Here is a 27399-nt window from a genome sequence, read left to right as displayed (position 1 = left end):
GATGCAGGAGGATGAATTAAGTCAAACCAGGAAAACAATAGGCATGTCACTATAAGAATGCTAATAAAAACAACAAAGCCTAATTGCTGTATAATTATCATGACCAAGCTTAGCCCCAAAGAAGAGTTGAATTGAGAAAATGCAGCCCTCTTTCGATGGAAGAAATGGAGGATTGTAGGCTGTAAAATATTATATATGTTGCCAGATAATATGTGTCCATTATTTTTGCTGAACCACTTTTTTTTTCTTTTTCCATTTTTGCTATAAGGTATAGTTCAATGAATAAAGCATGGGAAAGGAATATAATAAGAAAGGAATTTAATGTAAAAATAATTAAAAATCAGACAAGACGGGGCAGCTAGATGGCGCAGTGGTTAAGGCGCCGGCCCTGGATTCAGGAGTACCTGAGTTCGGATCCGGCCTCAGACGCTTGACACTTGCTGGCTGTGTGACCCTGGGCAAGTCACTTAACCCCAATTGCCTCACTAAAAAAAAAAAAAATCAGACAAGATTAAAAGAAAAAAAAGAGGAGCATAATAGAAGAGTCATTTCTAGAGATGGGTCCATGGTAAGTCCCAAGGTCACCACATGCTCAGAACAGCCGTATTTGGGCTTGGCCTTGTTGACCATCTTGTTCAACAAATTTTAGTTAAAACCAGCTAAAATTGTTTCCAGGCTGAAGGCAAATAGCTCAATCTGGAAATAAAGATAGCAAAATGCATACAAGAGTGTTAGTTCCAAGCACATCTGATGCCTAGTATCATGTAACATGACTGAAGCAGTGCTGGAGGATGTCTGGAAACTTGTTTGCCATTGTAAAAATGGGCTCTGTCTGGGGGCAATAGACAGGAACAGCTTAGTCGTATAACCATTGTGTGAAAGGATGATGCAAATGGATCCTGATTCCACCAGCCCTTCTGCCCTTCAAATTCTATGCTGCTCATACAACTTCATGCTCAGTTAGCAAATCAAGGGGCACCCTGAAGATACTCAGATGGCAAGAACTTGGATCCCCATTTCAGGCTACAACAGATGGGAATTGTTTGGTACAGAAGGTCAGTAAACAATATCAGTTGCTTTCTCTAAGGAAAGTTATGCAGTACAATGCAGTACAGAGATATTATAAAGTTATTTCATTTAGTTAGTTCAAAGCAATACTCAAAGTAGAGGAACTCAAAGACAGGACAGACAGAAAAAGACAGAGACAATCTTTTCAGTAAGTCATTTTATAGCATGAGGTTATAATGACCTAGCCAGAAAAAAAAAAAAAGTCAGGCAAGCTAGAAAATGGGAATGGTATTCACACAAAATGGGCACAAAGATATCTTTTTCTGAAATATCTTGACAGGTCCCATGGAGGCCTGGACTTGCATGGCTATAGAAGCAATCTAAATGGTGTCTATTTACTTTGTGGCAACCTTTGACTCTCAGGGCTAGGAGTCATAGCCACAGTGGAAGATGAAGATGAAGAAGCAGGGATGATGATGACCCAAAAGGCAGAGGACAAGAGACCTAGCTGGGAAGAACTGGTCTACCCTAGTGAATATTTTGAGAAGTTGAATTTTATTCAGATGTCCTAATAATCCCATATTGTCAAACTACACTCTTATGCTCACATGCTTTCAGCTCCCTGACCTTTTTTTGGTTTGCCAATTTGGGATTTCCAATCAGTTTTATCTCTTATTTCCTTCCTTAAAGTCTCACACTTGATTATAAAATCTGTGGAGGTTCAACAGAGCAGGGGAATCAGAATCCAAGAACTTCCCTTCCCCCTCCCCCCAACCTCCTAACCAGACAAAAACTACTGTATTCCCTTTCATCATATGTGCATTAACTAATTAGACCAAGAAATTCGACTAAGAGAACTGGTCAATCAATCAAAACAAAACCCCCAATGTTTATTAATCATTTACAATGTGTTAGACAGGCAGCTAAGTAGCACAGTGGATAGAGTACCAGGCCTGGAATCAGGAAGACTCATCTTGAGTTTAATTCTGGCCTCAGACACTTAGTAGCTATGTGGCTTGGGCAAGTCATTTAACCTTGTTTGCCTCAGTTTCCTCATCTGTTAAGTGAGCTGAACAAGGAAATGTCAAATATCTCCAATATCTTTGTCAAGAAAATCCCAAACTGGATTATGAAGAGTTAGACGTGACTGAAATGACCAAACAACAAATGTGCTAAACACTGTGCAATTATACATCAAAGACACAAGGACAGAAACATAATCCCTAACTTTGAGGAGCTCACATTTGAATGAGGGAGACAACATGCAAATTACTATTAACATTCAAGATATATTGAAAGCAGATGGAAATCAATCTTCAGGGGATGGTACTTGGGGAAGGAAGAAAAAGGAGGATAGGAAGATCTCCTGCAGAAGGTGGGTTTAAAAATGAATCTTGAAGGAACCCAAAGAATTGAGTCTTCTCAAGTATGGAAAGGGGCACAATAGTGAGAGATAGCTAAAAGATAACTGGTGAATTTCAAAATGTCAAGGGATCTTGGGGGCACGAATGCATTGTTGAGGATTCAGGTTAATATTTTGCTATCATACTTGCATTATGTGACAGTGTCTCTTCTCAAACATTCCATAAATCCATTTTCCACAGCATTGTTTAATTTCTCCCTGACCCCCTACTTCACAGGCTTGTCTTAATCTGAATTCACCTATTATAGTATTCAAACTATAAATGATGGAGAATTTATTGGGCTTGTAGTCAAAATGCCTGGATTTTAATCTAAGCTCTGCTACAAACTGTTTATAAGTCTTTGAACCTCAGTTTCCTCATTTGTAAAATGGGGCTAATAATATTTTTACTAACTATCCCTGCTTTTGTGAGACTATCTCAGTTGAACCTATCTCTACCTTCTTTGTACATGTTTTTTTGCATGTTAATCTCTCCCATTAGATTATAAGATTTTTTGTTTGTTGGTTTTTTTTGGGGGGGGGGGGTTTGGGTTTTTTTTTTTGCAGGGCAGTGAGGATTATGTGACTTGCCCAGGGTCACACAGCTAGTAAGTGTCAAGTGGCTGAGGCCAAATTTGAACTCAAGTCCTCCTGAATCCAGGGCTGGTACTTTATCCATTGTGCCACCTAGCTGCCCCCTAGATTATAAATTCTTAGAGGACAGGGACTATTTTTTGGCATTTCTTTGTGCCACCAACATTTAGCAGAATACCTGGCATATGGGAAGTGCTTAATACTTAGAGCTGATTTGTTCTTGCCATGACTTTGTAACATTTAAAGTGCTATATAAATATAATATATGGTCATCATCATCACCACAAACACCATCATCATCACTAGCATTTATATAATGTTTTATGGTTTGCCAAATGCTTCACTAATATTATCACATTTTGTCCTAACAAAATTTTGGGAGATAGGTGCTATGATTATCCCCATTATACAGATGGGAAAACTCTAAGGACAAATTTGAACACAGGTTTCCCAAGCCCTGGTCCACCACTCTATCTACTTTACCATACTCTCCACAGTCCTTTCACATAGTAGGTACTCACTCAATTTATTCCTGTTGATTGATAGTACAAAAAAAGATTTTATAATCTTAAAGCAATCATGGGCATTTTTTTAATAAAGTATTTTATTTTTTTCCTGTTACATGTAAAGATAGTTCTCAACTTTTGTTTATACAAGCTTTCCAATTTCAGATTTTTCTCCCTCCCTTCCCTCCCTCCCCCCTCCCCTAGACAGCAGGTAATCTGATATAGGTTATATATATATATATATATATATATATATATATATATATATATATATATATATATATATATATATATATATATATATATATATATATACACACACACACACATATATGTATGTATATGCATAATAACATTAAACATATTTCTGCATTAGTCATGTTATAAGAGAAAAATCAGAGCAATGAGGAAAAACCTCAAAATAGAAAAACAACAGCACCAAAAACAAAAGAAATAGTATGGTTCATTCAGCATCTATACTCCACAGTTCTTTTTTTTTTTCCTGGATTTGGAGACCCTCTTCCATCATGAGTTCCCTGGAACTCTTCTGTACCATTGCATTGGTGAGAAGAATCTCGTCCATCACAGTAGATCAACACACAATGTTGATGATACTGTGTACAATGTTCTTCTGGTTCTGCTCATCTCACTAATCATCAGTCCATGCAAGACCCTCCAGGTTTCTCTGAACTCCTCCTGCCCATTGTTTCTTATAGTACAATAGTATTCCATTGTATTCATATACCACAACTTGTCCAGCCATTCCCCAATTGATGGGCATCCCCTCAACTTCCAATTCCTTGCCACCACATAAAGAGCAGCTATAAATATTTCTGTACATGTGGGTCCTTTTCCCCTTTAATAATGGACATTTTTGATGATGACAACATCATATTAAGAAATACCAGGTGGAAACCGTATTTTCTGATCTCCACAGAGTTAATTAGTTGTGCGTTAATTATTTGCATAGTTTTCTGTATTTGCTAGTTGTTTTTAATTGCTGCAACCACCAAAATCTAGAGGCAAAGGAAAGAAGTATAGTGCATTCCCCAGAGAGATTCAAGCCTTGAAATTTCCTGCTGATACTTTAGCTATTCACTCTCCAGCCTCTTATTTCAGCAAGGATGACAAGGAACAATTGTTGTGTGGGTGTTTGTGGCCTCATGTGACTAAGCTTTAGGACTGTATTTCCCTCACCCTATAAGAAAGCTTAGAAACCCCAGGCTAGAAGAGAAAATATACACAGATACTGGCAGGAAGAGAAAACAGATCAAGTTATACATGACACTAGGGAATCTTGGCAGAACAAATGTCTATCATTCTGTACTTTACCAGTTTTACCAGAGATGTCAATATTAGGCCAAGGTTTTTTCATTTGCAGACTGATAAACTGCACAGAGACTAGTTTTTACCTCAAAGAAATTTAAAGTGATCTCATAAATCATCTATTCCAAAACCCTCATTTAATAGATGAGGAAACTGAGTCTCAGACCAGAGACAGGACTTGGCCAAAGGTTACTCAGCTATCTAGTTGTAAAGCCAGAAGTAGAACCAAAATCTCTTTCTAGTCCATTCCCCCCACACCCCTGGCTCAATTCACCTATAAATGGATTAGTAGCACTAGGAACAGTAACTCATGATGCTGTCCATTACTAAATGCAGTTCCCATCATTTATTTTTTGTTGTTGTTGTTTTTGAGTTTTTGGCGAGGCAATGGGGGTTAAGTGACTTGCCCAGGGTCACACAGCTAGTAAGTGTTAAGTGTCTGAGGTCGGATTTGAATTCAGGTCCTCCTGACTCCAAGGCCTGTGCTCTATCCACTGCACCACCTAGCTGCCCCAGCTCCTATCATTTAACAAACAATAGTATATCTAATATTGAGTACTCAAATTCATATATGGGTCTGTGTTCCCATTAATTCAGATGTTTCCTTAAATGATGCAGTTGACAAAATATTCATTCCCATCCATCTTCTGTGACTCTCATCCAAATCCTCCCACACATTTGCCATAGAAGGTCCATCCAACATGATAACAGCCTTCTTTCATTTCCCCTGACATTGCTAGGGTACTAGAGGTTACATTTTACCACTGACATATTTTATTCCTAGACTTCTTTCAAGTTCCTCATTTTTTGCAGCCTATATACATCCACCAAGAGTCTCTCCATTGCCTTCTGTGAGATACTGATTTTCAGTTGTTTAGAAACTCTCATTTTCTATTTCCCAAACTATACAATAACACCAATAATAATGTTGTATTAAATTATAGGATGTGGTATGGGTAGGGGTTATTTCTGGAAGAAATTTGGGCTCATTAAACCAGATGGGCCAGACCAATATAAAACAATAACAATCACTCATATTTATATAATGTTTTTTTTTTAAGTGCTTTGGTCACAACTCTGTTGACCTAAGTAGTTCAGATCCCTAATGTCTCTATTCCTCAGTTTCCTCTCCTATAAAATGACAAGATTGAATTCCAAGGTGCTTTCCAGTCTTCACATTCAATTATTGTATGAGACAAGGTATTGCTCAGTATTGGGCAAGATCTTCTGGCCATGGTTCAACAAGTCTTTTTTTTTTTTTAAGCACAGTTTTCCACTTTTATTTGTGTGTTAATGCCACATTTACTCCTGTGCCATAAGCTTTTGTTTCTTCAGTTTCTTTTGGGATATCTTTTTCTTTTGAGCAACCTCCTCTTCTGGTTTAGGAACAATTTGTTCCTTTTCAGTCAGTATCATCTCAATATGGCAAGGGGAACTCATGTATGGGTTGATTGGGCCATGAGCCCTGTAAGTACGCTGTTGCATTTTGGGAGCCTTGTTAACCTGGATATGCTCCATGACAAGAGAATCCACATCCAAACCCTTCAGTTCATCATTACTTTCTGCATTTTTAAGCATATGCCGTAAGAACTTGGCACTCTTTTTGGGCCAACGACCCTGTGTCCAACCCCACTGCTTAGCCTGGGCACACCTGCCAACTCCACCATTGTATCAACAGAAGGGAACACATTGTTTCTTAAATGTGACATCTTTCAAATATTTGGTAGCTTTTCGGATGTGCATGCCCTTGATAGCTTGGGCTGTTTCACGGGTATTCTTGAAGTGGACCTGGAGATCTGAACCCCTTGACTTGCATGATTTTGTGGGGTTCTCTGGATCAAGAGAGTACTTCATCATTTTAAATGATTACCTAGGATGGCTCAAGGGAAGAGCTCAACAAGTCTTTTAAAAAAATATAAGAACCCTAACTTCATACAAACAGGAAATGGGGCCAGGAATTCTGGGAGGGATCTCTATGGAATCATATCCTCAATTCATGGCATGTTAGCAGCCAAGTGAATGGTATGGCTTTTATTGCTTTCATATCTACTGTGTCTCCGCTTGAGTGCCCTCTGAATCTTGCTAGTTTTCTCCCAGTGTGCCAAGAGGCAAATAAACATTGATTTGACACAAAGTCAAACTAACGTATCCATCCTGAATGACATGTATCTACAGCATCTCCAACCTAGTACAGTATTTAAAGAAAAATAAAGGGAGGAAAAACCTTCTGCTGCATCCTAGTGTACCAACATGCCTTGAAATGTTGTGAATAATTTTAATGCCTGTTGGATATTTTCTCAGGTACTCTTCCAGTTAACTATTGGGATTGCCATTTCACTACAGGAGATAACCGCCTTCTGAACTTCTCATTGTCATTAACATTTCTTTAGCTGCTCACTCCACAAGCTTCCAATTAATTTTTGAGTCATTTTTTAAAAAGCTGTGATTGCTGATTGTGCTACTGTCCTAGCCTTTATCTATAAACCTTGTTTTCACTTGTTTGCTTGCAAATAGACTTCTGAACACCTTGCAAATTAAGGGAGTTTATTGGCAAGGAAATTAACCTCCAAGAATTGTGCTGGCACCAGAAAACACTATGGCATGTCTATGAATTACTAAACAAATTCCTCTAGTGGCTTCTTCAGGATTAGGGATTGTGCACACCCAGAGAGACAGTGGTTCCCATCTCTAAGCCCTGTTCCCTTCATTGCATTTCAGATCCACATTTCTCTCTTAATCATGTCCCTAAACTATTATTGCTGGTCACCTTCTTAGAGAACCTTGAAATAGAAGGGTGCTATGTCAGAGCTGATGCATGGTTTCTGGAAGTAGAGTTGCCTGAGAGTGAGGTACTTGAACTCAGTTTTTGGAGAGGATCCAAGGGTATACTCTCCTACGCAAAAATCTTCCATGTCTATGAGGTAAGCTACAACAAACTATTTAGCCTGGAATTTAAGTCTTTCCACAGTCTGGTTCTAGCCTACCTTGTCAGACTTTTTTCAAAGCACTCTTCTTCAAGCCTTCTACATTCTAGCCAAACTAATAAAGGCAATAAACTAATAAAGGCAGCTAGGAAGCATTGTATGGGATAGAACACTATTCTAGGAGTTTGAACCCTCTCTCAGACACTTACTAGCTACATAGCCCTGGGTAGGTCACTTAACCTTGTTCAGATTCAGTTTCCTCATCTATAAAAATGGGCTTAATTTAGCACTTACCTCACAGGGTTCTTATAAGGATATAGTGAGATAACATATCTAAAGTGCTATGTGAGGTGCCAGCTAGGTGGCATAGTGGATAAAGCACCAACCCTGGATTCAGGAGGACCTGAGATCAAACCTGGTCTCAGACACTTGACACTTACTAGCTGTGTGACCCTGAGCAAATCACTTAACCCTCATTTCCCTACCAAAAAAAAGTATTGTATGAACCTTAAAGTACTATGTAAATGCTTGCCACTATAACTAGTATATCTCTTATTATTATTCCAGTTAAACTGCTTCTGTCTCATTCATGAAGCCTTCTCTGATTCCCAGTTGAAAGTGATCTCCCTTTCCTCAAATTTGTTATAGTACCTTGACTGAATCTTATTCTTATCATATTTTATCTTTCATCTTACTTAATATGTCTATTTCATATTCCCCTCTTGTGGGTTGAAGTCAGGGACTGTATCAGTTTTCCTTTGTTTCTCATGCATTCAATTATCACTCTATGCTGATTTTCAAATTACATACCCAGCCCTAACCTCTCTCTTTACTTTGGGTCTTGAATTTTCAACTGTCTAATGGACATCTCCAAATGTAAGTCTCATAAGCATCTTAAATTCAACATGTCCCAAGTTGAACTTATTATCTTCCCCACCAAACCCCTCCCTTCTTCCAAATTTCCCTTTTAACATTGAGACTACCATTACCATAAGTATCATTGAGCACCCCTCACCCCATGTCATCTTTCATATCCAATCTGTTTCCAATAGCTGTCAATTGTTAAACTTTGTACCATCTTTCATATATGCCTTCTTCTCTTCTTTGACCCTGTTGTAGACCTTTATTACCTCATGCCTACAGTATTGTAATAGCCTGCTGGTTGACAACCCCGCCTTCTTTCTCTTCTCACTTCAGTCCATTCTCCATTCAACTGTCCAAGTGAACGTTCTAAAGAACAGTTCTGACCATGTTATCACTCACGCTCCACCATTTGATAAACTCCAGTGGTTCCCTTTAACCTCCAGGATCAAATATGGAATTCTAGTTTGCATTCAGTGTTCTTCATGGCCTGGTCCTCTCTTGCCCCCATGCTCAGTGACACTGACCTCTTTGTTGTTCCTAGAGACAGTTAGGTAGCATAGAAGATAGAGAGTTAGGATTGAAATTAGGAAGACTTAAGTTCAAATCTGGTCTCAGACATTTACTGGATGCATGAACTTGGACAAGTCACTTAATCCCTATATGTCCCAGTTTCCTCAACTGTAAAACGAAGATAATAATAGCAACCTACCTCCCACAGTTGTTATGAGATCATATTTATAAATCACTAAGCAAAGTGCCTTTAGCATAGTAGGGACGCAATAAATGCTTATTGACTGACCATTACTTAATGCCATTTTTTTGTTGTTGTTGTTGTTTGTCCTTCATTCTCAAAGAGGACCATGACAGATGTCATGACTTGCAATAAATTGGATTTAAGTGAGGAAGGGCTGTGCAAAGTCATCAACCTCACTCTCCCCTCTGGAGCCATCTGGGTCCAGTGGAAATATATACATCAAGATGATTGTGATTGCAGATGGCCCTGGATATCTGAGGCAATTAGGGTTAAATGACTTGTCCAGAGTCACACAGCTATTAGTGTTAAGTGTCTGAGGCTGAATTTGAACTCAGGTCCTCCTGACTCCAGGGAAAGATCTCTATCCACACCACCACCTAGTTGCCACTAGTACTTAAATCGATGCCTTTTACAAAGTAGGTGATTGATGAACAACATCCCAAGGTCCTTTTCTTAAATGTACTTCTGAATAATGGTAGAGATGTTAAGTCCCTGTAGGGTACTAACTTTTGTAAACACTGATTCCTGCTTCCATAACTGGAAGACCCAGGAGGCTTCCTTGAAGATATGATGTCATAGTGGGAGAAATTCTATAACTGGTGGGGGTTGAAATGCCTCTTTGATTAGATCTTCAGCTCTAGTATAAAGATGAGTTATCTTCACTTTTCCCCTAAATTCCTGGCAGGCCATAAGAGATCCCTATTCTGTGATCAATCAATATATTCCATTTGGGCTCAAGACTATGACATTCATACTTTGGAACCCATCCAGTGGTTCTTCTTTTATCAAGTGACTCTGGGAAAGGGGTAAGGGATCTGAGCCAAGACTGTGGTGGATCTATATCTATATCTAGATATCTGTATCTATATTGAGAGAGACAGAGAGAGAGGTCACTAGTACAGAGTACACAGAGGAGCCAAGTCTTTGCCATAAAAAATCGTTATTGTGGAGGAGGGGTTCAATTTCTCCAGAAGATTTGCAACCTAACTAGCCCTTTCTCTTATCTTCCCCTCCCCAAGTGTAAGTTCAGTCTTAGCCTTTCCTTTCCATTGTGCTCTCTGGAAACTTCCTCTTATCGTAAAGAAATTAAGCTTCTCATATCTCTTCTTTCTTTCAGCACTCACTAAAACCTAACTTTCTCTTGAAAACATTATATCTTGGTATTTTCTCCAAAGCAGCTTGTTATCTGAAGAGGAGGAAGAGGAGAAGTTGGCATACTTGGTCCTTAAGACCACTTTAAGACCTACCATTATTCAGCAGCTAAAATTTCCTCCTTACTTGTGTTCATTTCATCCTGTCCAAATCATTGTTATCATATATGGACCTCCAGGTTGGTCAGTCAATAAACATTAATTAAGTGACTGCAGGCATGTCTTGTTTTATTGCACTTCACAGATATTGTTTTTTGTATCAATTGAAGGTTTGTGGTAACTATGCATCAAGCAAATCAATTGGGAAGATTTTTCCAATAGTATGTGCTCATATTGCATCTCTGTGTTACATTTTGGTAATTCTTGCAATATTTTAAACTTTTTTATTATGATTACATTTGTTATGGTGATCTGTGATCAATGATTGTTGATGTTATTATTGTAATTGTTTTGGAGAGCCATGAACTAGAGAACCCGTATAAAACAGTAAACTGAATCAATAAATGTTGCGTGTATTCTAATTGCTCTACTAACCAGCCATTGCCCTTTGTCTCTCCCTCTGCTCAGGCGTCCTTATTCCCTAAAACACATACGTATTGAAATTAAGCCAGTTAATGGCCTCTAGGTGTTTAAATCAAAGGAAAAGACTATCTCTGGGGCAAATTTCATTGTTGCCTTATTTTAAGAAATTTTCAGTCACCTCAACCTTCAGCAACCACTACCCTGATCAGTCAGCAACCATCAACATTGAGACAAGACCCTGTGCCAGGAAAAAGATTACAACTTACTGAAGCCTCAGATGATAGCTAACATTTTTAGCACTAAAGTATTCTTAATTAACATATACACATTTTTATATATACTATTGCACACTTAACGAACTACAGTGTAGTGTAAACATAACTTTTATATGCACCAGGAAGCCACAAAATTAATGTGACTCACTTTTATTGCAGTGGTCTGGAATCGAACCCACAATACCTCAGAGGTATGCCTATATGATATGCCAAGCACTGGGGATACAAATAAGAAAGAGAAAAATAAGTCACTGAACTCAAGAAGCTTGCAATCTAATTGGGGAAGCTAAAACATAGGAGGAAGCTAAATAGGGAGAAAGGAGGTATCTAGAGATGGAGTAAGGTGAAGTCCAGAACAGGGAGTACATCTACTGGAAAATGAAGAGTTGGTTGTCCTGGGAGCCCTCTTTAAAGAGAGACTCTGGGGGACAGGTTGGTGGCACAGTGGATAAAGCACTGGCTCTGGATTCAGGAGGACCTGAGTTCAAATATGGCCTCAGACATTTGACACTTACTAGCTGTGTGACCCTGGGCAAGTCAGTTAACCCTCATTTCCCCAAAAAAGAGAGACAGAGAGACAGAGAGAGAAACTTTGGGAGTAGTTCTTTGTTCAGATCTCCAGCCCAACATGAGATAGGAAGAAGGGACTGAGAGTACTGATGATCTGTGAGTACCAAAGCTGATGAAATCTCAAAGATGATGAGTTTCCTGAAAGCATGATTATAGTGGACTACAGTCGAAGGAGTACAGCTCCTCCTCAATAATCAGTCAATCAGCAGGTATTTATTAAGTGCCTAAGTTCAGTACTAAACTTACAATTTTCCCCACTCACATCTGACTCCTTCAGATAACCAGTCTCCTAATTTCTTTTACAATTTTTTTACAGTTTTATTTTATTTTCCCCCAATTACATGTAAAAACAATTTTAACAACCATTTTTAAAACTTTGTGATCCAAATCTGCTTCTCCCCTCCCTCTCCACCCCCACTTAAGAACGCAAGCAAGTTATACATGTGTAGTCATGCAAAATTTTTCCACATTAGGTCGTGAAAGAACACGGACAAAAAAAATTGAAAAAGAAGCTAAAAAATTATACTTCAATCTGTATTCAGTCACATCAGTTCTTTCTCTGGGGATGGATCACATTTTTCATAAGTCCTTCAGAGTTGTCTTGGATCATGGCATTGCTGAGAATGGACAAGTCATTCACAGCTGATCATCTTACAATATTGCTGCAACTTTGTATGTAGTACATCTCATTTTGCAAAAGCTCATGGAAGTCTTTCCAGGTTTTTCTGAGTGCATTCTGCTCATCATTTCTTATAGCATAATGGTGTTCCATCATAATCTCATCAAGAAATTTGTTCGGCTATTCCCTAATTGATGGACATCTCCTCAATTTTGAATTCTTTGCAGCAGAAAAGGGCTACCATAAATATTTTTTGTACATATTGGTCCTTTAATTTTTGGTTTTTTAATCTTTTTTTGGATACTGACCTGGGTCAAAGAGTATGCATGATTTTATAGTACTTTGGCCATACTTCCAAATTGTTCTACAGAATGTTTGAATCAGTTTACACCTCTACCAACAGTGAATCAATGTCTCATTTTCCCCATATCCCCTACAATATTTGTCATTTGCATCTGCTGTCCTATTATCTGATAAAATGGGTATGAGGTAGTACCCCAGAATTGTTTTGACTTTTATCTCTCTAATCAATAGTGAGTTAGAGCATTTTTTTTCATATGGCTATAGATAGCTTTGATCATTTCATCTGAAAACTTCATATCTTTTGATCATTTATCAATTGGGGAAGGGCTCTTATTTTAAAAACTTTGACTCAGTGTTTGAGAAATGAGGCCTTTATGAGATAAAATTGCTTCAAATGTTTTTCATAGTTACTATTGGTAACTGAATTTCCTTCCATGCTACTCCCTCCCCATGTCATTTACTCTATTCTCTATCTCCATTCACCCTTTTTCTTCCTTAAAGGCATTTTGCTTCTGACACCCCCTCTCCCAATCTGTCCTCCCTTCTATCACTTCCCCTCTCCTTATTCCTTTCCCCTCCTAATTTCCTGCAGGGTAAGATAGATTACTATACCCAATTAGGTATGTATGTTATTCCCTCTTTGAGTCAATTCTGATGACAGTAAGGTTCACTCACTCCCCAGCACCACCCCTCCCCCCATCTTCCCTTCCACTGTATAAGCTTTTTCTTGTTTTATTTTTTAATGTAAGATACTTTACCCTATTCCACCTCTCCTTTTCCCTTTCTTCCTCTCTCACCCCTTAATTTTATTTTTTAAAGATATTATCCTGGGGCAGCTAGGTGGCGCAGTGGATAGAGCACTGGCCCTGGATTCAGGAGTACCTGAGTTCAAATCCAGTTTCAGACACTTGACACTTACTAGCTGTGTGACCTTGGGCAAGTCACTTAACCCTCATTGCCCAACCAAAAAAAAAAAAAACAAACAAACAAGATATTATCCCTAGGGGCAGCTAGGTGGCACAGTGGATAAAGCACTGGCCTTGGATTCAAGAGTACCTGAGTTCAAATCCAGCCTCAGACACTTGACACTTACTAGCTGTGTGACCCTGGGCAGGTCACTTAACCCCCATTGCCCTGCAAAAAAAAAAGATATTATCCCTTCATATTTATCTCCCACCTGTGCCCTCTGTCTAAATATACTCCATCCACCTGCCCTAATAATGAGAAAGTGTTATGAATTACAAGTATCATCTTCCCATGTAGTAAAGTAAACAGATTAACCTTTTAATATCCCTTATGATTTCTTTTTCCTGTTTACCTTTTTATGCTTCTCTAGATTCTTGTATTTGAAAGTCAAATTTAATATTCAGCTGAGGTCTTTTCATCAAGAATACCTGAAAGTCCTCTTTTTCATTGAAGTCTCATTTTTCCCTGAAAGATTATATGCAGTTTTGTGAGGTAGGTGACTTTTCTTTGTAATCCCAATTCCTTTACCCTCCAGAATATCATATTCCATGCCCTCCAATCTTTTAATGTAGAAGGTGCCAGTTGTTGTGTTATTCTGACCGTGGCTCCACAGTACTTAAATTGTTTCTTTCTGGCTGCTTGCAATATTTTCTCCTTGACCTGGGAGCTCTGAAATTTGGTTATAATATTCTTGGGAATTTTCATTTTAGGATCTCTTTCAAGAGGTGATCAGTGGTGTCTTTCAATTTCTATTTTACCTTCTGGTTCTAGAATATCAGGGCAATTTTCCCTGACAATTTCTTGGAAGATGATGTATAGGGTCTTTTTTTTTTATCATGACTTGCAGGTAGTCCAATAATTTTCAAATTATCTCTCCTGGATCTATTTTCCAAAGCAGTTGTTTTTCCAATGAGATATTTCACATTGCCTTCTGTTTTCATTCTTTTGGTTTTGCTTTATTGTTTCTTGATTTCTCATAAAGTCATTAGCTTCCATTTCCTCAATGCTAATTTTAAGGAATTATTTTCTTCAGAGAGCTTTTGTACCTCCTTTTCCATTTTGCCAATTCAACTTTCCAAGCCATTCTTTTCCTCATTGGCTCTTTGTACCTCTTTTACCATTTGGCCTAGTCTGTTTTTGAAGGTATTATTTTCTTCAGTATTCTTTTGTGTCTCTTTTACCAAGCTGTTGACTTTTTTTTTCATGATTTTCTTGCATCACTCTCATTTCTTTTTCCATTTTTCCTCTATCTCTCTTACTTTATTTTCAAAGTCCTTTTTGAACCCTTCTATGTCCTGAGACCAATTCATATTTTTCTTGGGAGCTTTGGATGTAGCTGAGGGTGTCTTTTGATCTTCCTTTTCACCATAGAAATTTTCTAGGGTCAGCATTTTTTTCTGTTTGCTCATTTTACCAGCCCATTTCTTGACTTTCAACACTTTGTTAAAGTGCATGCAGCACTGCTTCCAGGGTGGATGGCACACTGTCCCAAGCTTGAAAAGATTTGTGCAGCTGTTTTCAGAGATACTTCTAGGAATTTGTAAGTTTTTAGTTCTTCCAAGGTGGTATGATTTAAGGAGAGGTATGCTTACTACTCTCTTGGTCTGCAAGCTCTGGTCTGCAAGCAACCACAGGCCTGCATTTCTGCCTTGAAACTATGAACAGAGCCCTGTTCTACTGTGGCTACAAACTCTCGTGTGCTTGTGCTGTGCCCCACTTGGGACCACCATCAAAGATTGTGACCTGGATCTGAGTATGGACAAAACAACAGGGTCCTGCTTCAGTGATAGAAAAGAGATCCTTTAATGTCTTTCTGGCCAACTGTTTGCCCCCCTTACCATCTGTAGGCTAAGTTCCAGAAGCAGTTGCTGCTACTGCTGATTCAGAGGCTCCCAAGGCCTGCTCCTGAAGAGATCTCATTTGAAACTAAGATGAGGGTTAAGATGTGAAAACCAAAGCTTCTGTCCTTAGCTTCTGGAAGCACAGCCTTATACCTGGACAAGACATTTCAACAGAATAATCTTGGATGTCATCCCATGAGTAAATGAGTAGTAGTGTATAGTTGTTCTAATTCTGGTTTATGGGATGACACAGACATGAGTCACTCAAAATAAGAAGGCATGATTTTTTTTCATCTCTATCATTGGAAGAAATACCAACATCAATCACATCATACATTCATTGAAGTATGTATCTATACATAATCAGGACAATTAATCCCTAACATCACCAGGATATGGAAGAATATTTTCTCAGAAAGAAAATATTCACATTCACAATCATACCATTTTAGTGAAAATGCCATCGTTACCAATATTTACAACGGTAGCCATATATGAATAAATCAGATAACTTATTAAACTTCTCATCCAATTGTTACATTTATATAGCACTGTAACCTTTGTACAGTGTTTTCTCATATCATCTCATTTGATTTCACAATAATCCTGGGAAGCAGGTATTGCAAATTTGATGGTCTCTATTTTACAGATTAGAGAAATAAGGCATAGAAGAGTAAAGTGTCTTGTTCAAAGAGGGTGGCATACTTTTGATTACATGAAATTAAAAAGGTTTTATAAAAACAAAACCAATATAGTCAAAATCAGAAGGAAAGTAGGAAACTGGGAGTGAGGGGGGGAATTTACGGTATGGTTCCTTGAAAAAAGTCTTAATTTCTCAAATACATAGGGAACCAAATCAAATTTATAAAATTAAGAGGGAGCAGCTAGGTGGCCCAGTGGATGGAGCACTGGCCCTTGATTTGGGAGTACCTGAGTTCAAATCCAACCTCAGACACAACACTTATTAGCTGTGTGATCCTGGGTAAGTCACTTAACCCTCATTGCCCTGGCCCCCCCCAATAAAATAAAATAAGCGCCATTCCCCAATTGATAAATGTTCAAAGGATATGAATAGGCAGTTTTCAGAAGAAATCAAAGCTATAAATAGTTATATGAAAAATGCTTTAAATCCATTATAAAAATGCAAATTAAAATAATTCTGAGATCATCTCACACCTATCAGACTGGCTAGCATGTCAGAAAAGGAAAATGACAAATGCTAGAGAGGATAAGGAAAAACAGGTACACCACTAATGCACCATTGGTAGATTATGAACTGGTCCAACCATTGTGGAGAACAATTTGGAAATATGCACAAAGGGCTATACAACTGTGCATATAAAACGTTTACCCAGAAATACCACTATGGTGTCAGTATTTCAAATAGTTCCAAGAAAAAGGAAAAGGACCCATATGTACAAAATATTTATGAACAGCTCCTTTTTGTGTAGCAAAAAATTGGAAATTGAAGGAATGGCCACTAGGGGAATGGCTGAATAAGTTATGGTACAGATTGTGATGTAATAATACTATATTATAAGAAATGATTAGGAGGATGGTTTCAGAAAAGCCTGGGAAAGACTAAAGCCTATCTCTGTCTCGTGTTAGGGAGGAATGAAAATAAATTTCATTTCCCATTTCTTTTTTTATGCAAAATGCAAGGTAATGGGCCTAAGCCAAAGTACTAGGTCTTTTTAAAAAATTATTTATTTTTAGTATATGCTATTCCATAAATTAAACAAGAATTTCTATAACATAATATAATAAAATTGATTGCACTTGAAGCTGCAAATATATTATGTACAACTTGCTATTCCTTTAAATATATAATACAGTTATTATGTAAATTTTTTCCCTTTTTATGCCCCCACCCTCAAGATGGATGTCATTATATGCAAATATAGATAGATAGATAGATAGATAGGTGTGTTATGACATATATGTATATATACACATACACACATAAATACATATCTATGTATATGTGTGTTTATACAAATATAAATATATGTGTATATGTTTCTGTGCACATGTAAAATTATTCTATATATAGTTCTATTTGTTGGTTTTTCTTCGTATGCAGAGAGCATCTTTCTTCATATGTCCTTTGTAGTTAATTTGGATATTTATAATAGTCAGAATGACTTAGTCACTCAAAGTTGTTCTTAAAACAATATTGTTGTTACTGTATACAACATTCTCTTGGTTATTCAAATGTATATGGCATCATATTATGCTGGGGTTACTTTTTCAAATTTGAAATGCCTGTTAATTGTGAGGTTGATTATTTGTGATACAAAGACTGAGATAAGGTTAAAACTTGTATTCTAAAGATGAAGGACTTCTTTGAAATAAATCTCTGAAACCTTTGCTATTTAATTTCAAATTGTATAGTCTGCATTCACAGGCACAGATGGGAAAACATAACTATTATTTCAAAATAGGAAACAAATGAATTTCCCAAGAAGCTCAAAACAACATGTTCTCTTCAGAAGTGCTCTACTGTACAGTTCACAGCCATTCATAATGAAGAAAAAGGGAACAAGACACATAACGCAATGTCCCAAGAACCAGAGCTATGCTGGACTTTAAAATCATAGGATGTGAAAGATGATCTGTGAGATGGCTTTTTTTAAAATCATGGGCCATGGGAGATAGCCTTCAAAAATTCCAGAAGCCTACACCTTGGATAGAAAACTTCTTTTTTCCCATTCCCTTTCCTAGACATCCCCTCTCCCTTTGTTGGGCCTTTAATTACTTAGGAAAGATTTTAGCAGAAATCCATTAAAAGACTATATATTGCCTAAGGTTGAGCCATCAACAGAAAGCTAACCAACAAGGAATGATTTTTCTTAAATCATTACAATTCATGAAAATTCTCTACTAAGGTATGAAGGAGCTGGGATCTGCATCACTGAAGGTTATAGCCAGACTATTGAAATTCCACATCAAGTTTACATGTCCAAAATGACAGCTGTAATAACTTTGCGGTGATATCACATATATTCTTTTTTTTTTTTTTGGTGAGGCAATTGGGGTTAAGTGACTTGCCCAGGGTCACACAGCTAGTAAGTGTTAAGTGTCTGAGGCTGGATTTGAACTCAGGTACTCCTGACTCCAGGGCTGGTGCTCTATCCACTGAGCCACCTAACTGCCCCATCCCACATATATTCTTAATGTAAGAAGCAAAGCCCAGTGTTTTACCAAAAGACCATCTAAATGGTTTTTTGTGTAAGATCTTGTATATATTTATTTGGACGAGCAAGGTGGCACAGTGGATAGAGCACTGGGCCTAGAGTAAGGAAGACTCATCTTCATGAATTCAAATCTGACTTTAGACAAAAATTACTAATTGTGTGACCATGGGCAAGTAACTTAGTCCTGTTTGCCTCAGTTTCCTTATCTGGAGAAAGAAATGGCAACCACTCAAGTATCTTTGCTAAGACACCAAATGGAGTCATGAAGATTTGGACACGACTGTAAACAACTGAATTACAACAACATTTACCTATTTAGAAATACATTTTCTCCTTTATTAGAATGTAAGTACATTGGGGGCAGGGATTTCACTTTTTCTTTGTACTCTCAGCATTGAGCAGAGTGCTTGACACAAAGTGAGTGTTTAATATATGCTTTTTGATTGAAGGAAGAGACATAACTTTGCTAGCCCATACACTTACATAGATGTCCCCAAGTATAAAAAGATAGACCTTCATCATTAGAGTGCTCTCTAGAGAAGAGTGATCATTTCAATCCCAATATATTCAAATGACAAATAAAATTTAGATTTAGAGCAAGGGTTCTCCAATGTTTTTATATCCTGGACCCCTTTTGGCAGTTTGGTGAAGTCTATGGCCATCTTCCCAGAATAATGTTTTTAAATAAAACATAAGATCATGAAGATGGTTTTAACTATCAGGTTCCCCATGAGGCATAGGGTTATTGTGATAATTAAATGAGATATTTATAAACCACTTAGCACAGTGCCTGGTACTAAATAAATGCTTATTTCTTTCCTTTCTATAACAGAAGGTAATACATCCATGTACTTAGTGTAAGCATTATTGCCAGTGAGTATTTGTGAGTGTTTTATGGTTAAGATTGCTTTGTTTGTAGGAAATAAATAGCTGTCACAAGCATGCTGCATATAGTATATTGAATTCTATTCCCATTTTGGGGAGACCCTAAATATAACCTAAGCTAATGTAAATTTCCTATGGGGTTCAACATGGGGGAACTTAATAAGTCATATAAGAAAATAGACCCTCATCCTTGTAGTAGAGGCCAGGCTCCCCCAGACCGGAACATATGTGTGTAACCTGAGTAGAGAGACTCCTAATAAAAAGGAACTGCGGAAAGTGAGACATTAATACACTCTTGGTAAAGTTGCAAACTCATTCAAACATTCTGTAGAGTAATCTGGAACTAAGGCCAAAGGGCTATAAAACCTTGCATATTCTTTGAACTGGTAAAACCACTATTAGCTTGGAATCCAATAAGAGATTTAAAAAAGTTGAATTTGAAATTGAGGAGATGCCCATCAATTGGGGAATGGCTGAACAAATTGTGGGATGAGATTAGTATGGAACACTATTGTGCTATAAAAAATGATGATTAGGATGCTATCAGAAAAACTTGGAAAGACTTACAAGAGCTGATGCAAAGTGAAATGTACTGTATACAAAATAACAGCAGTATTGTAAGATGATCTGCTGTGAATGACTTAGTTATTTTCAGCAATACAATGATCCAAGACAACTCTGAGTGACTTATGAAAAATGCAATCCATCTCCAGAGAAAGAACTGATGGTATGTGAATACAGATTGAAGCATAATTTTTTATTTCCTTTTTCTAAAGTTTTTTTTTTCTTGTTCATGTGGAAATGTTCTGCATGACTACACATGTAGAGCATATTGAATTGCTCGAGTTCTTAAAGTGGGGGGAGTGGGGAGGGAGGGAGGAAGAGAATTTGGAACACAAAGTTTGAAAACTCAATGTTAAAATTTGTTTTTACCTGTAATTTGGGAAAAAATAAAATTCTAAATAAATGGGGAAAAGAGAAAGGAACTGGGTACAGTGCCTAACCCCCTGAGCCTAGTAGTGGTTCCTATTGTTAGATTAACAAGTTAAATTAATGATTAGTGTACATTCAGTTAGAATGAACTACTGTTAGGAAGAAAATATGATTTCTATACCCCAATTTGAAAGTATTTAAATAAAATGATCATTATAACTGGGTATGCTGATACCACCCACTGTCTTTTATTGGAGTTATTTGAAATGATGCAGTCTTTGGATAAAATCATTCCATTCCCCAACCCCCAAACCCCAATTTAAATGAAATAGATCACAGCTCAATTTCCTTTATTCTATTTTTTCAAGTATTGAACAGAGACAGATGAGGTGGATACTGCTCAATACATGTAAGATTTTGTTGTACATATGCATATGTATTTGTTTGAAATATTTTAAATATCATTTTTGAAAATATGTCAAATATGTGACAAAGCCCTTGGATATATCACAAATACACAAAAGAGATTTTTAAAAATATTCCTTCCTAAGAAAAACTACCTATTCACAGAAAGCTTTAAAAAAACACACAATTTAATCCCTTATATATTGGGCATGGCTTATAATGCCATGGTCTTAAGGGATGGTTTTAATGAAAAATAGCTCATTTTCCCATGATACCATGTGTCCTAGGTGAGGGCATTGATTGAAGAAAAGCAAGGGCTCACTTTTCCATGACTCTCTGTCCCCAGGGTATTGTTGCTTGGATGAGAACAGAGATCTCTAGGATCAAGGAGAGAATTACACAGGCAGTGGTAAGGCTGTTTGGGAGACAACTATAAATTTGGAAATAGGAATAGCCCTAATGGTTGGGACAGCACCAAAAAGTACCTAAGGCAAGCAGAGCACACAAGGGATCCATGAAAACCTGACTGTGTCAGGATGGAGAAAGGACGGGAGCTGAGAAGGAACACAGATACTATCTTCCCCAAAGTTCTCCAACTCCATCCATGCTCCAGGAATCTCAGGTATGAACCTACTAGGTTCAGAGTCAAGTTCAATTTTTGTTCTAATGTCCTTTGTAATAAATATATGCTTTCTGTTCAAAATTCATAGGCATCTGAAACTCAATGTTTTCAAAACAGAAATTACTCTATTTCCCCACAAAAACTATTCCTCTTCTGAATGTCCCTATTCCTGTCTAGAGTACCACCATCCTTCTAGTCATATAGTTTTGCAATATCAATGTCCTTAACTCCTTATTCTCACAGATTATTTTCCAAATTTACATTTTTGATTACATATTTGATTCATTTCCAATTGTTTTTTACTATATACCCATAATGTTGTTCCAGTTTTATTTTGTTTTGTTTTGTTTTTTTGGTTTTCTTAACAAAGATACTGGAGTGGTTTGCCCTTTCCTCCTCTAGCTCATTTTACAGATGAGGAAACTGAGGTCAAATAGGGTTAAATGACTTGCCCAGGGTCACACAGCTAGTGTCTGAGGTCAGATTTTAACTCAAGTCCTCCTGACTCCAGGGCCATGCTCTAGCCACTATGCCACCTAGATGCCCCCAAAGACTTCTAGGATCAAATAAAAACTCCTTTGGTTTACATCTGAAGCCCTTTCTAGCCTTCTTCCTTCCTCTTTTCAATCTTCTTACATATTACTCTCTTCCATGAATTTTAGTGGTCCAGCAATACTGACCTATTGGCCGTTCCTTATATATGGCACTCCTTTGCCCATCTTTACATTTGTGTACTGGCTTTCTCCCATGCCAGGAATGCTCTCTCTTTTCACCCTTTCCTTTTAGAATTTCTAGATTCCTTCAAGACTTAGCTCATGTGCCACCTTCTGCAGGAAGCCTTTCCTAGCCCTTCATCTGCTATTGCCTTCCCCTCTAAGGTTACCTTGTATATATATATGCCTTGCATATTATCCTGTTCATTGCTCTATGAGTACATTTTGTCTTCCTCTTTTGAATATAAGCTCCTTGAGGATAGGGGATGTTTTCGCTTTGTCTTTGAATCCTCAGTTCTTAGCTTGAAGACTGGGAGTGTTTTGGCTTTTTTCTTTGTATGCCTGTCACATAGTAACATTCTTTCTTTTCAGTGCAAATGTTACCTACTAGCACCAACAAATACTCCAAATAGAACAGAGCCAGACAATCCATGTCTATAACTCCGCATTATATAACCTATCCTCCCCAGCACTTCTTATTCTCCACAGGAAAGTCTTATTTTCACTAACAGCCTTCATCAAAAAGAATCATTATTATAGTTTTTGCATGCATACCTCTGGCTTATTCCTATAATTCTGTGTGCTAAGTCCATGAAGACCAAGGAGATTAGCAAAGACTCCTTGCCATTGTAGCTGTGGGATTCCTCTTAGGGTGTTGCTTTGGTGACTCACCCACAAGCAAAATTTTGTACTTTTTATTGCAATCCTACAAACAAGAAATATAGATTCCATTCTTGTTTACATTGCTGCCAGATGAAGTTGACAGTTAGGAGAAATAACCAGATTTTAAGTGAATATCATCCCTGGGGGTGGGGGAGAAAAACTGACAAAATGCTTATTGATTCTCTTACCTTCAGATGAGCTCATTTGTTTCCTTCCCTCTCCTTCCTCCATCATTGGGTTCTTGGTGCCTAAATTAATTAGCACCATCAATTAATACTCATCAAGTGCCCACAGCATGGCAGGCACAGCTGGAAGGGGCATATAAGGACAATTACTTACAGTGCACAAATATTCTAGACTGAATATTCATCATTATGAAATTTTCTAGCCACCTCTCTGCTTCTGCGACTGACCGACAGAGATAATCTTCATTGATGCTTCCAAAACAATCATTAAACCATCTGCCTCTTATAAACATGTATTGTCCTAAAGGGACAGTGTAGGTAAGCAGTTCATATGTCTAATAGAGTTGCCTGCTGCCTATGCAAATATAAGTCCCTGTAATAGAATATTAACATATTAGAAATATTAGAAAATGAAATTGAGTCTCAAAAGGTAAAGATATGAAATTTAAACATAAAAAACCTGATAATTTTGACAGAAATTTTATTTAGTTACTATGATGCTTCTGTACTGTTCTAGCTTGGAAAAAATAGAATTGCTTAAGGGTACCATGTACAGAAAAAAGTTGGCCTGCAAAATTCCAGATATGAAGGTATGACATTATTCTTGATAGTTCTCATTGCTATGAAAATTTGTCACTTTAACCCTACCTATAAATATTATAGTTACCAACAGTGACAATTCAAAGTGCAGAACTGAGAACAAAATAGAAGTCTATTATCAGTGCTACTTAAAATCCAATAGATTTACCTTAAGAGTACAAATTTATGGGGTGGCTAGGTGGTGCAGTGGATAAAGCACCAGCCCTGGATTCAGGAGTACCTGAGTTCAAATCCGGCCTCAGACACTTGACACTTACTAACTGTGTGACCCTGGGCAAGTCACTTAACCCCCATTGCCCTGCAAAAAAAAAATTAAAAAAGAGTACAAATTTATATACATATGTTTTACTGGGGCTCTATCTTTCTCTTGAACACCTTTGGATACTTCAATAAGATATATGCTCTCACTGATATGAGTGCTCCTATGGAAATTTCAACCCATTTGCACATTCTCATAATGTGTAAATTTCCTTCTTTCCCTCCTCTTTCCTTTCTTCCCTTCTTTCCTTCCTCCCCTCCTTCCTTCATTACTTTGCTGCCTTCTTCCTTCCTTCTTTCTGTCCTTCCTTCCTTCTTTCCTTCCTCCGTCCTCCCTCCCTCCTTTCCTTCCTTTTTTCCTTCCTTGCCCAGCATCACAGAGTTAGTATGTGTTAGAGGTAGGACTGAAACATGGATGTTTTTGATGCAAATTCCAGATCTCTACCTGCTCTATCATATAATTTCTCATTTGTATATATGTGTGTATGCATCTGTATATTTTATTTAAAGTATGTGTTTACCTATTTGCATCCCATATTTGGTATGCCATCCATTTGTGGATAGACATGCAAACACTTAGACAGCCTCTGGCCATTTTGGTGGAGCCACTTTAGTCCATCCAGAATGATTAGTATTATTTGTTTTGACTTGATCTAAGAGTGATAATTAACCCCTACTAACTGGTATTTAATTATGTTGTTGTCTTTATCTACCTTTCTCAGTTATGAGAACTTATTTAAATCTCAATCTCATGTCACAAATACCTTCTAAAGGACCCACTGATTGTTCTACTTAGCTCAAATCAGAGTTGGTGATGTTTACTAGCCTTCTTTTAAAGTGTTTTGCCACTTCATAACTCAATGACCCAGAAATATCACTGCTAGGTTTACTTCAAAAAATGATTAGGCAAAAAGAAAACAAACACACCTATATGTTTCAAAATGATTATAGCAACTCTCTTTGTGGTGCCAAAGAAATGGAAATTGCAGGGATGCCCATAAATTGGGGAATAGCTGAACAAGTTCTGGTAAATTATTGTGATGGAATTCTATGGTACTATAAGAAATGATGAGCTCAATGACCTTAGAAAAACATGGAAAGATTCTCATGAAATAATGAAGAGCAAAATGAGCAGAACTAAGAGAACATTGTATACAGCAACAGCAATATTGTTTTAAGAATGACTTTGAGCAAATAAGTTATTTTCACAATTATAAACACTCAAAGAAACTATAAAGGACAGATGAAGAAAAGCACTATCTGCATCCAGAGAAAGAACTGATAAACAGAATAATTTTACACATACACAATACACACACACACACACATGCACACACACACACATACCTATTTGTGTTGATAAAGACAATTGACTGAGAACTGACTGATCCCCACCTACTCCCCATTCCCAGGCCAATGAATTGCCTGGGGCTAACCAATCTTTGTCAATTCCAGACTCTTAATTGTTTTATGGATCTTTGCCAAACAAACTATCCCCTCCCAAAGATTTCCCACCTAGCTCCTGGACTTTAGTTTATTATGTAAAAGAGTCCATTTACATTACATAGTTTCTATTTAGAGTTTTAAGTAGCTTCTATACTTAACTCAAGGGCAGTCTCTTAGTTCCCTTTGGTCTGTTACTCCATATAAACCCTGTCCTCACTTCCCATCTTTGAGTATTCTTAGCATTCTTGCTTTGCCATACTTTGAGCTATAACTCCTCTACCCTGATTAAAGACCTTATTTTCTCCTATATTGATTGTTTCATTAATTTCCAGCTTAACAGTGTCTAATGGTAGCCATCTCTAGGGCAGGGTTGGGGGAGGGAAAAAAAAGGAAAAAATTACATTATCTGTCATGCATTTAAAAGGAATAGCAAGTTGTATGTGGTAGATTTGCAGTTTCATATTCATCTTTTTAAAAATTATACTGTTATGGAAATTCTTATTTTACTCCATAAATCAAAAATAAAATAATTAAAAATAAATCATTTTTGAATTGTGATAGATAATTCTCTGTACTTCAAAAAAGCTTATAGAGCTGTTAGTTGTCATTTCCCACATATGGGCTATACTTTTCAGACTCCCAGAACAGTCATCAGATCTGCTGTAACCTAAGCACCATTGAAACCTTAGGACTTGTGATTCAGTTAATCAGCCCTGCCTCTGAAATTTCTTTTACATATTGTTTCCCCAATTAGAATGTGAGCTCCTTGAAAGTAGAGACTGACTTTTTCTATTTATATTCTCAGCACAAAGGACAATTCTTGGCAAGCAGGAACTGCTTGACAAATATTTTTCATTCATTCATTCATTCATTCATTCATCCATTCATTCCTGTGTATCTGATGCATAGGTAATCAAATATGCCTTTTCGTAAGATCATCTTTAGGTTAAGGTAAAAATGAGGTAAGAAGAAGGAAGATCCTGTATAATGTGAATTGTGAGAGAAATATAGAAAAAGGACATAATGACATGGCAGGGAGGGAGTGGAATGTGTCTTAAAACTTGAATTCCTATACATAGACCATTATTATATTTACCCAAATTTTTGCCATGAAATTAAAATAACGAATTTAAAAATCTTAGATCAGGTCATTCAATAAATGAAAGATTCATTTTTTAGGAGAATCTTATAATTTATTCCTTATGTTAATGTAAATGTCTAAAATTACAGGATTGAAATGAGGACCTTAGTCTTAGTTATTTTACTAAGCAGCCTGCTGGGAAAGGACACATGATTTACATTCTAAACAGGAACTTCTGGTTTGGGTGCCAAACTAGCTAAGAGTGATTCCTACTTCTGTAATGAAATTCCTTCATTTCCAATTTTTATAAATGTAAATATTCATGTTTATCACTGCCATGTCACCATAGTAACAAAGAATCCTTCCTAGATATGAATTTAAAGTGTTTGACTAACAGTGCATTCCTGAGGAGAGGAAAGCTCCTGGATGGTCTCTGAGTGTACTGCTCACTAAGAAGCAGGATGGCATCATAGCAAAAGCAATGGACGAAGCGTAAGGGCACCAGGGTCCTAATTTCAGTGCTGGTACTAACTAGCAATGTGACATTAGGCAAAGCTTTGAGCTTCAGTTTCCTTGTGTGAAAAATAATGGGGTTTAAGTAGGTAGTCTTTAAAATGAAGAGATTTTCTAACAATATCAGTCTCTTTAGAAGAGATTTTCTAAAAATATTGGTCTCTTATCCTAGGCATCATCTGTGGCAGCTAGATAGTGCAATGGGGTTCTGGTCTTGGAATCAGAAGGACTTGAGTTTCAATCTGTTCTCAGCCACTTATTAGGTGTGTGACC

The 27399-nt window shown here is 37.3% G+C and overlaps 1 pseudogene; it reads right to left on the bottom strand.

Moving 5' to 3' along the window:
• Nucleotides 1-6138: 6138 nt before the first annotated feature.
• LOC122750079 lies at nt 6139-6693 on the bottom strand (annotated as a pseudogene).
• Between the last annotated feature and the right edge of the window lie 20706 nt (nt 6694-27399).

This window comes from Dromiciops gliroides, chromosome 3 (genome assembly GCF_019393635.1).
Source record: "Dromiciops gliroides isolate mDroGli1 chromosome 3, mDroGli1.pri, whole genome shotgun sequence".
Lineage (NCBI taxonomy): Eukaryota > Metazoa > Chordata > Mammalia > Microbiotheria > Microbiotheriidae > Dromiciops > Dromiciops gliroides.
This window is presented reverse-complemented; position numbering and strand designations above follow the sequence as displayed.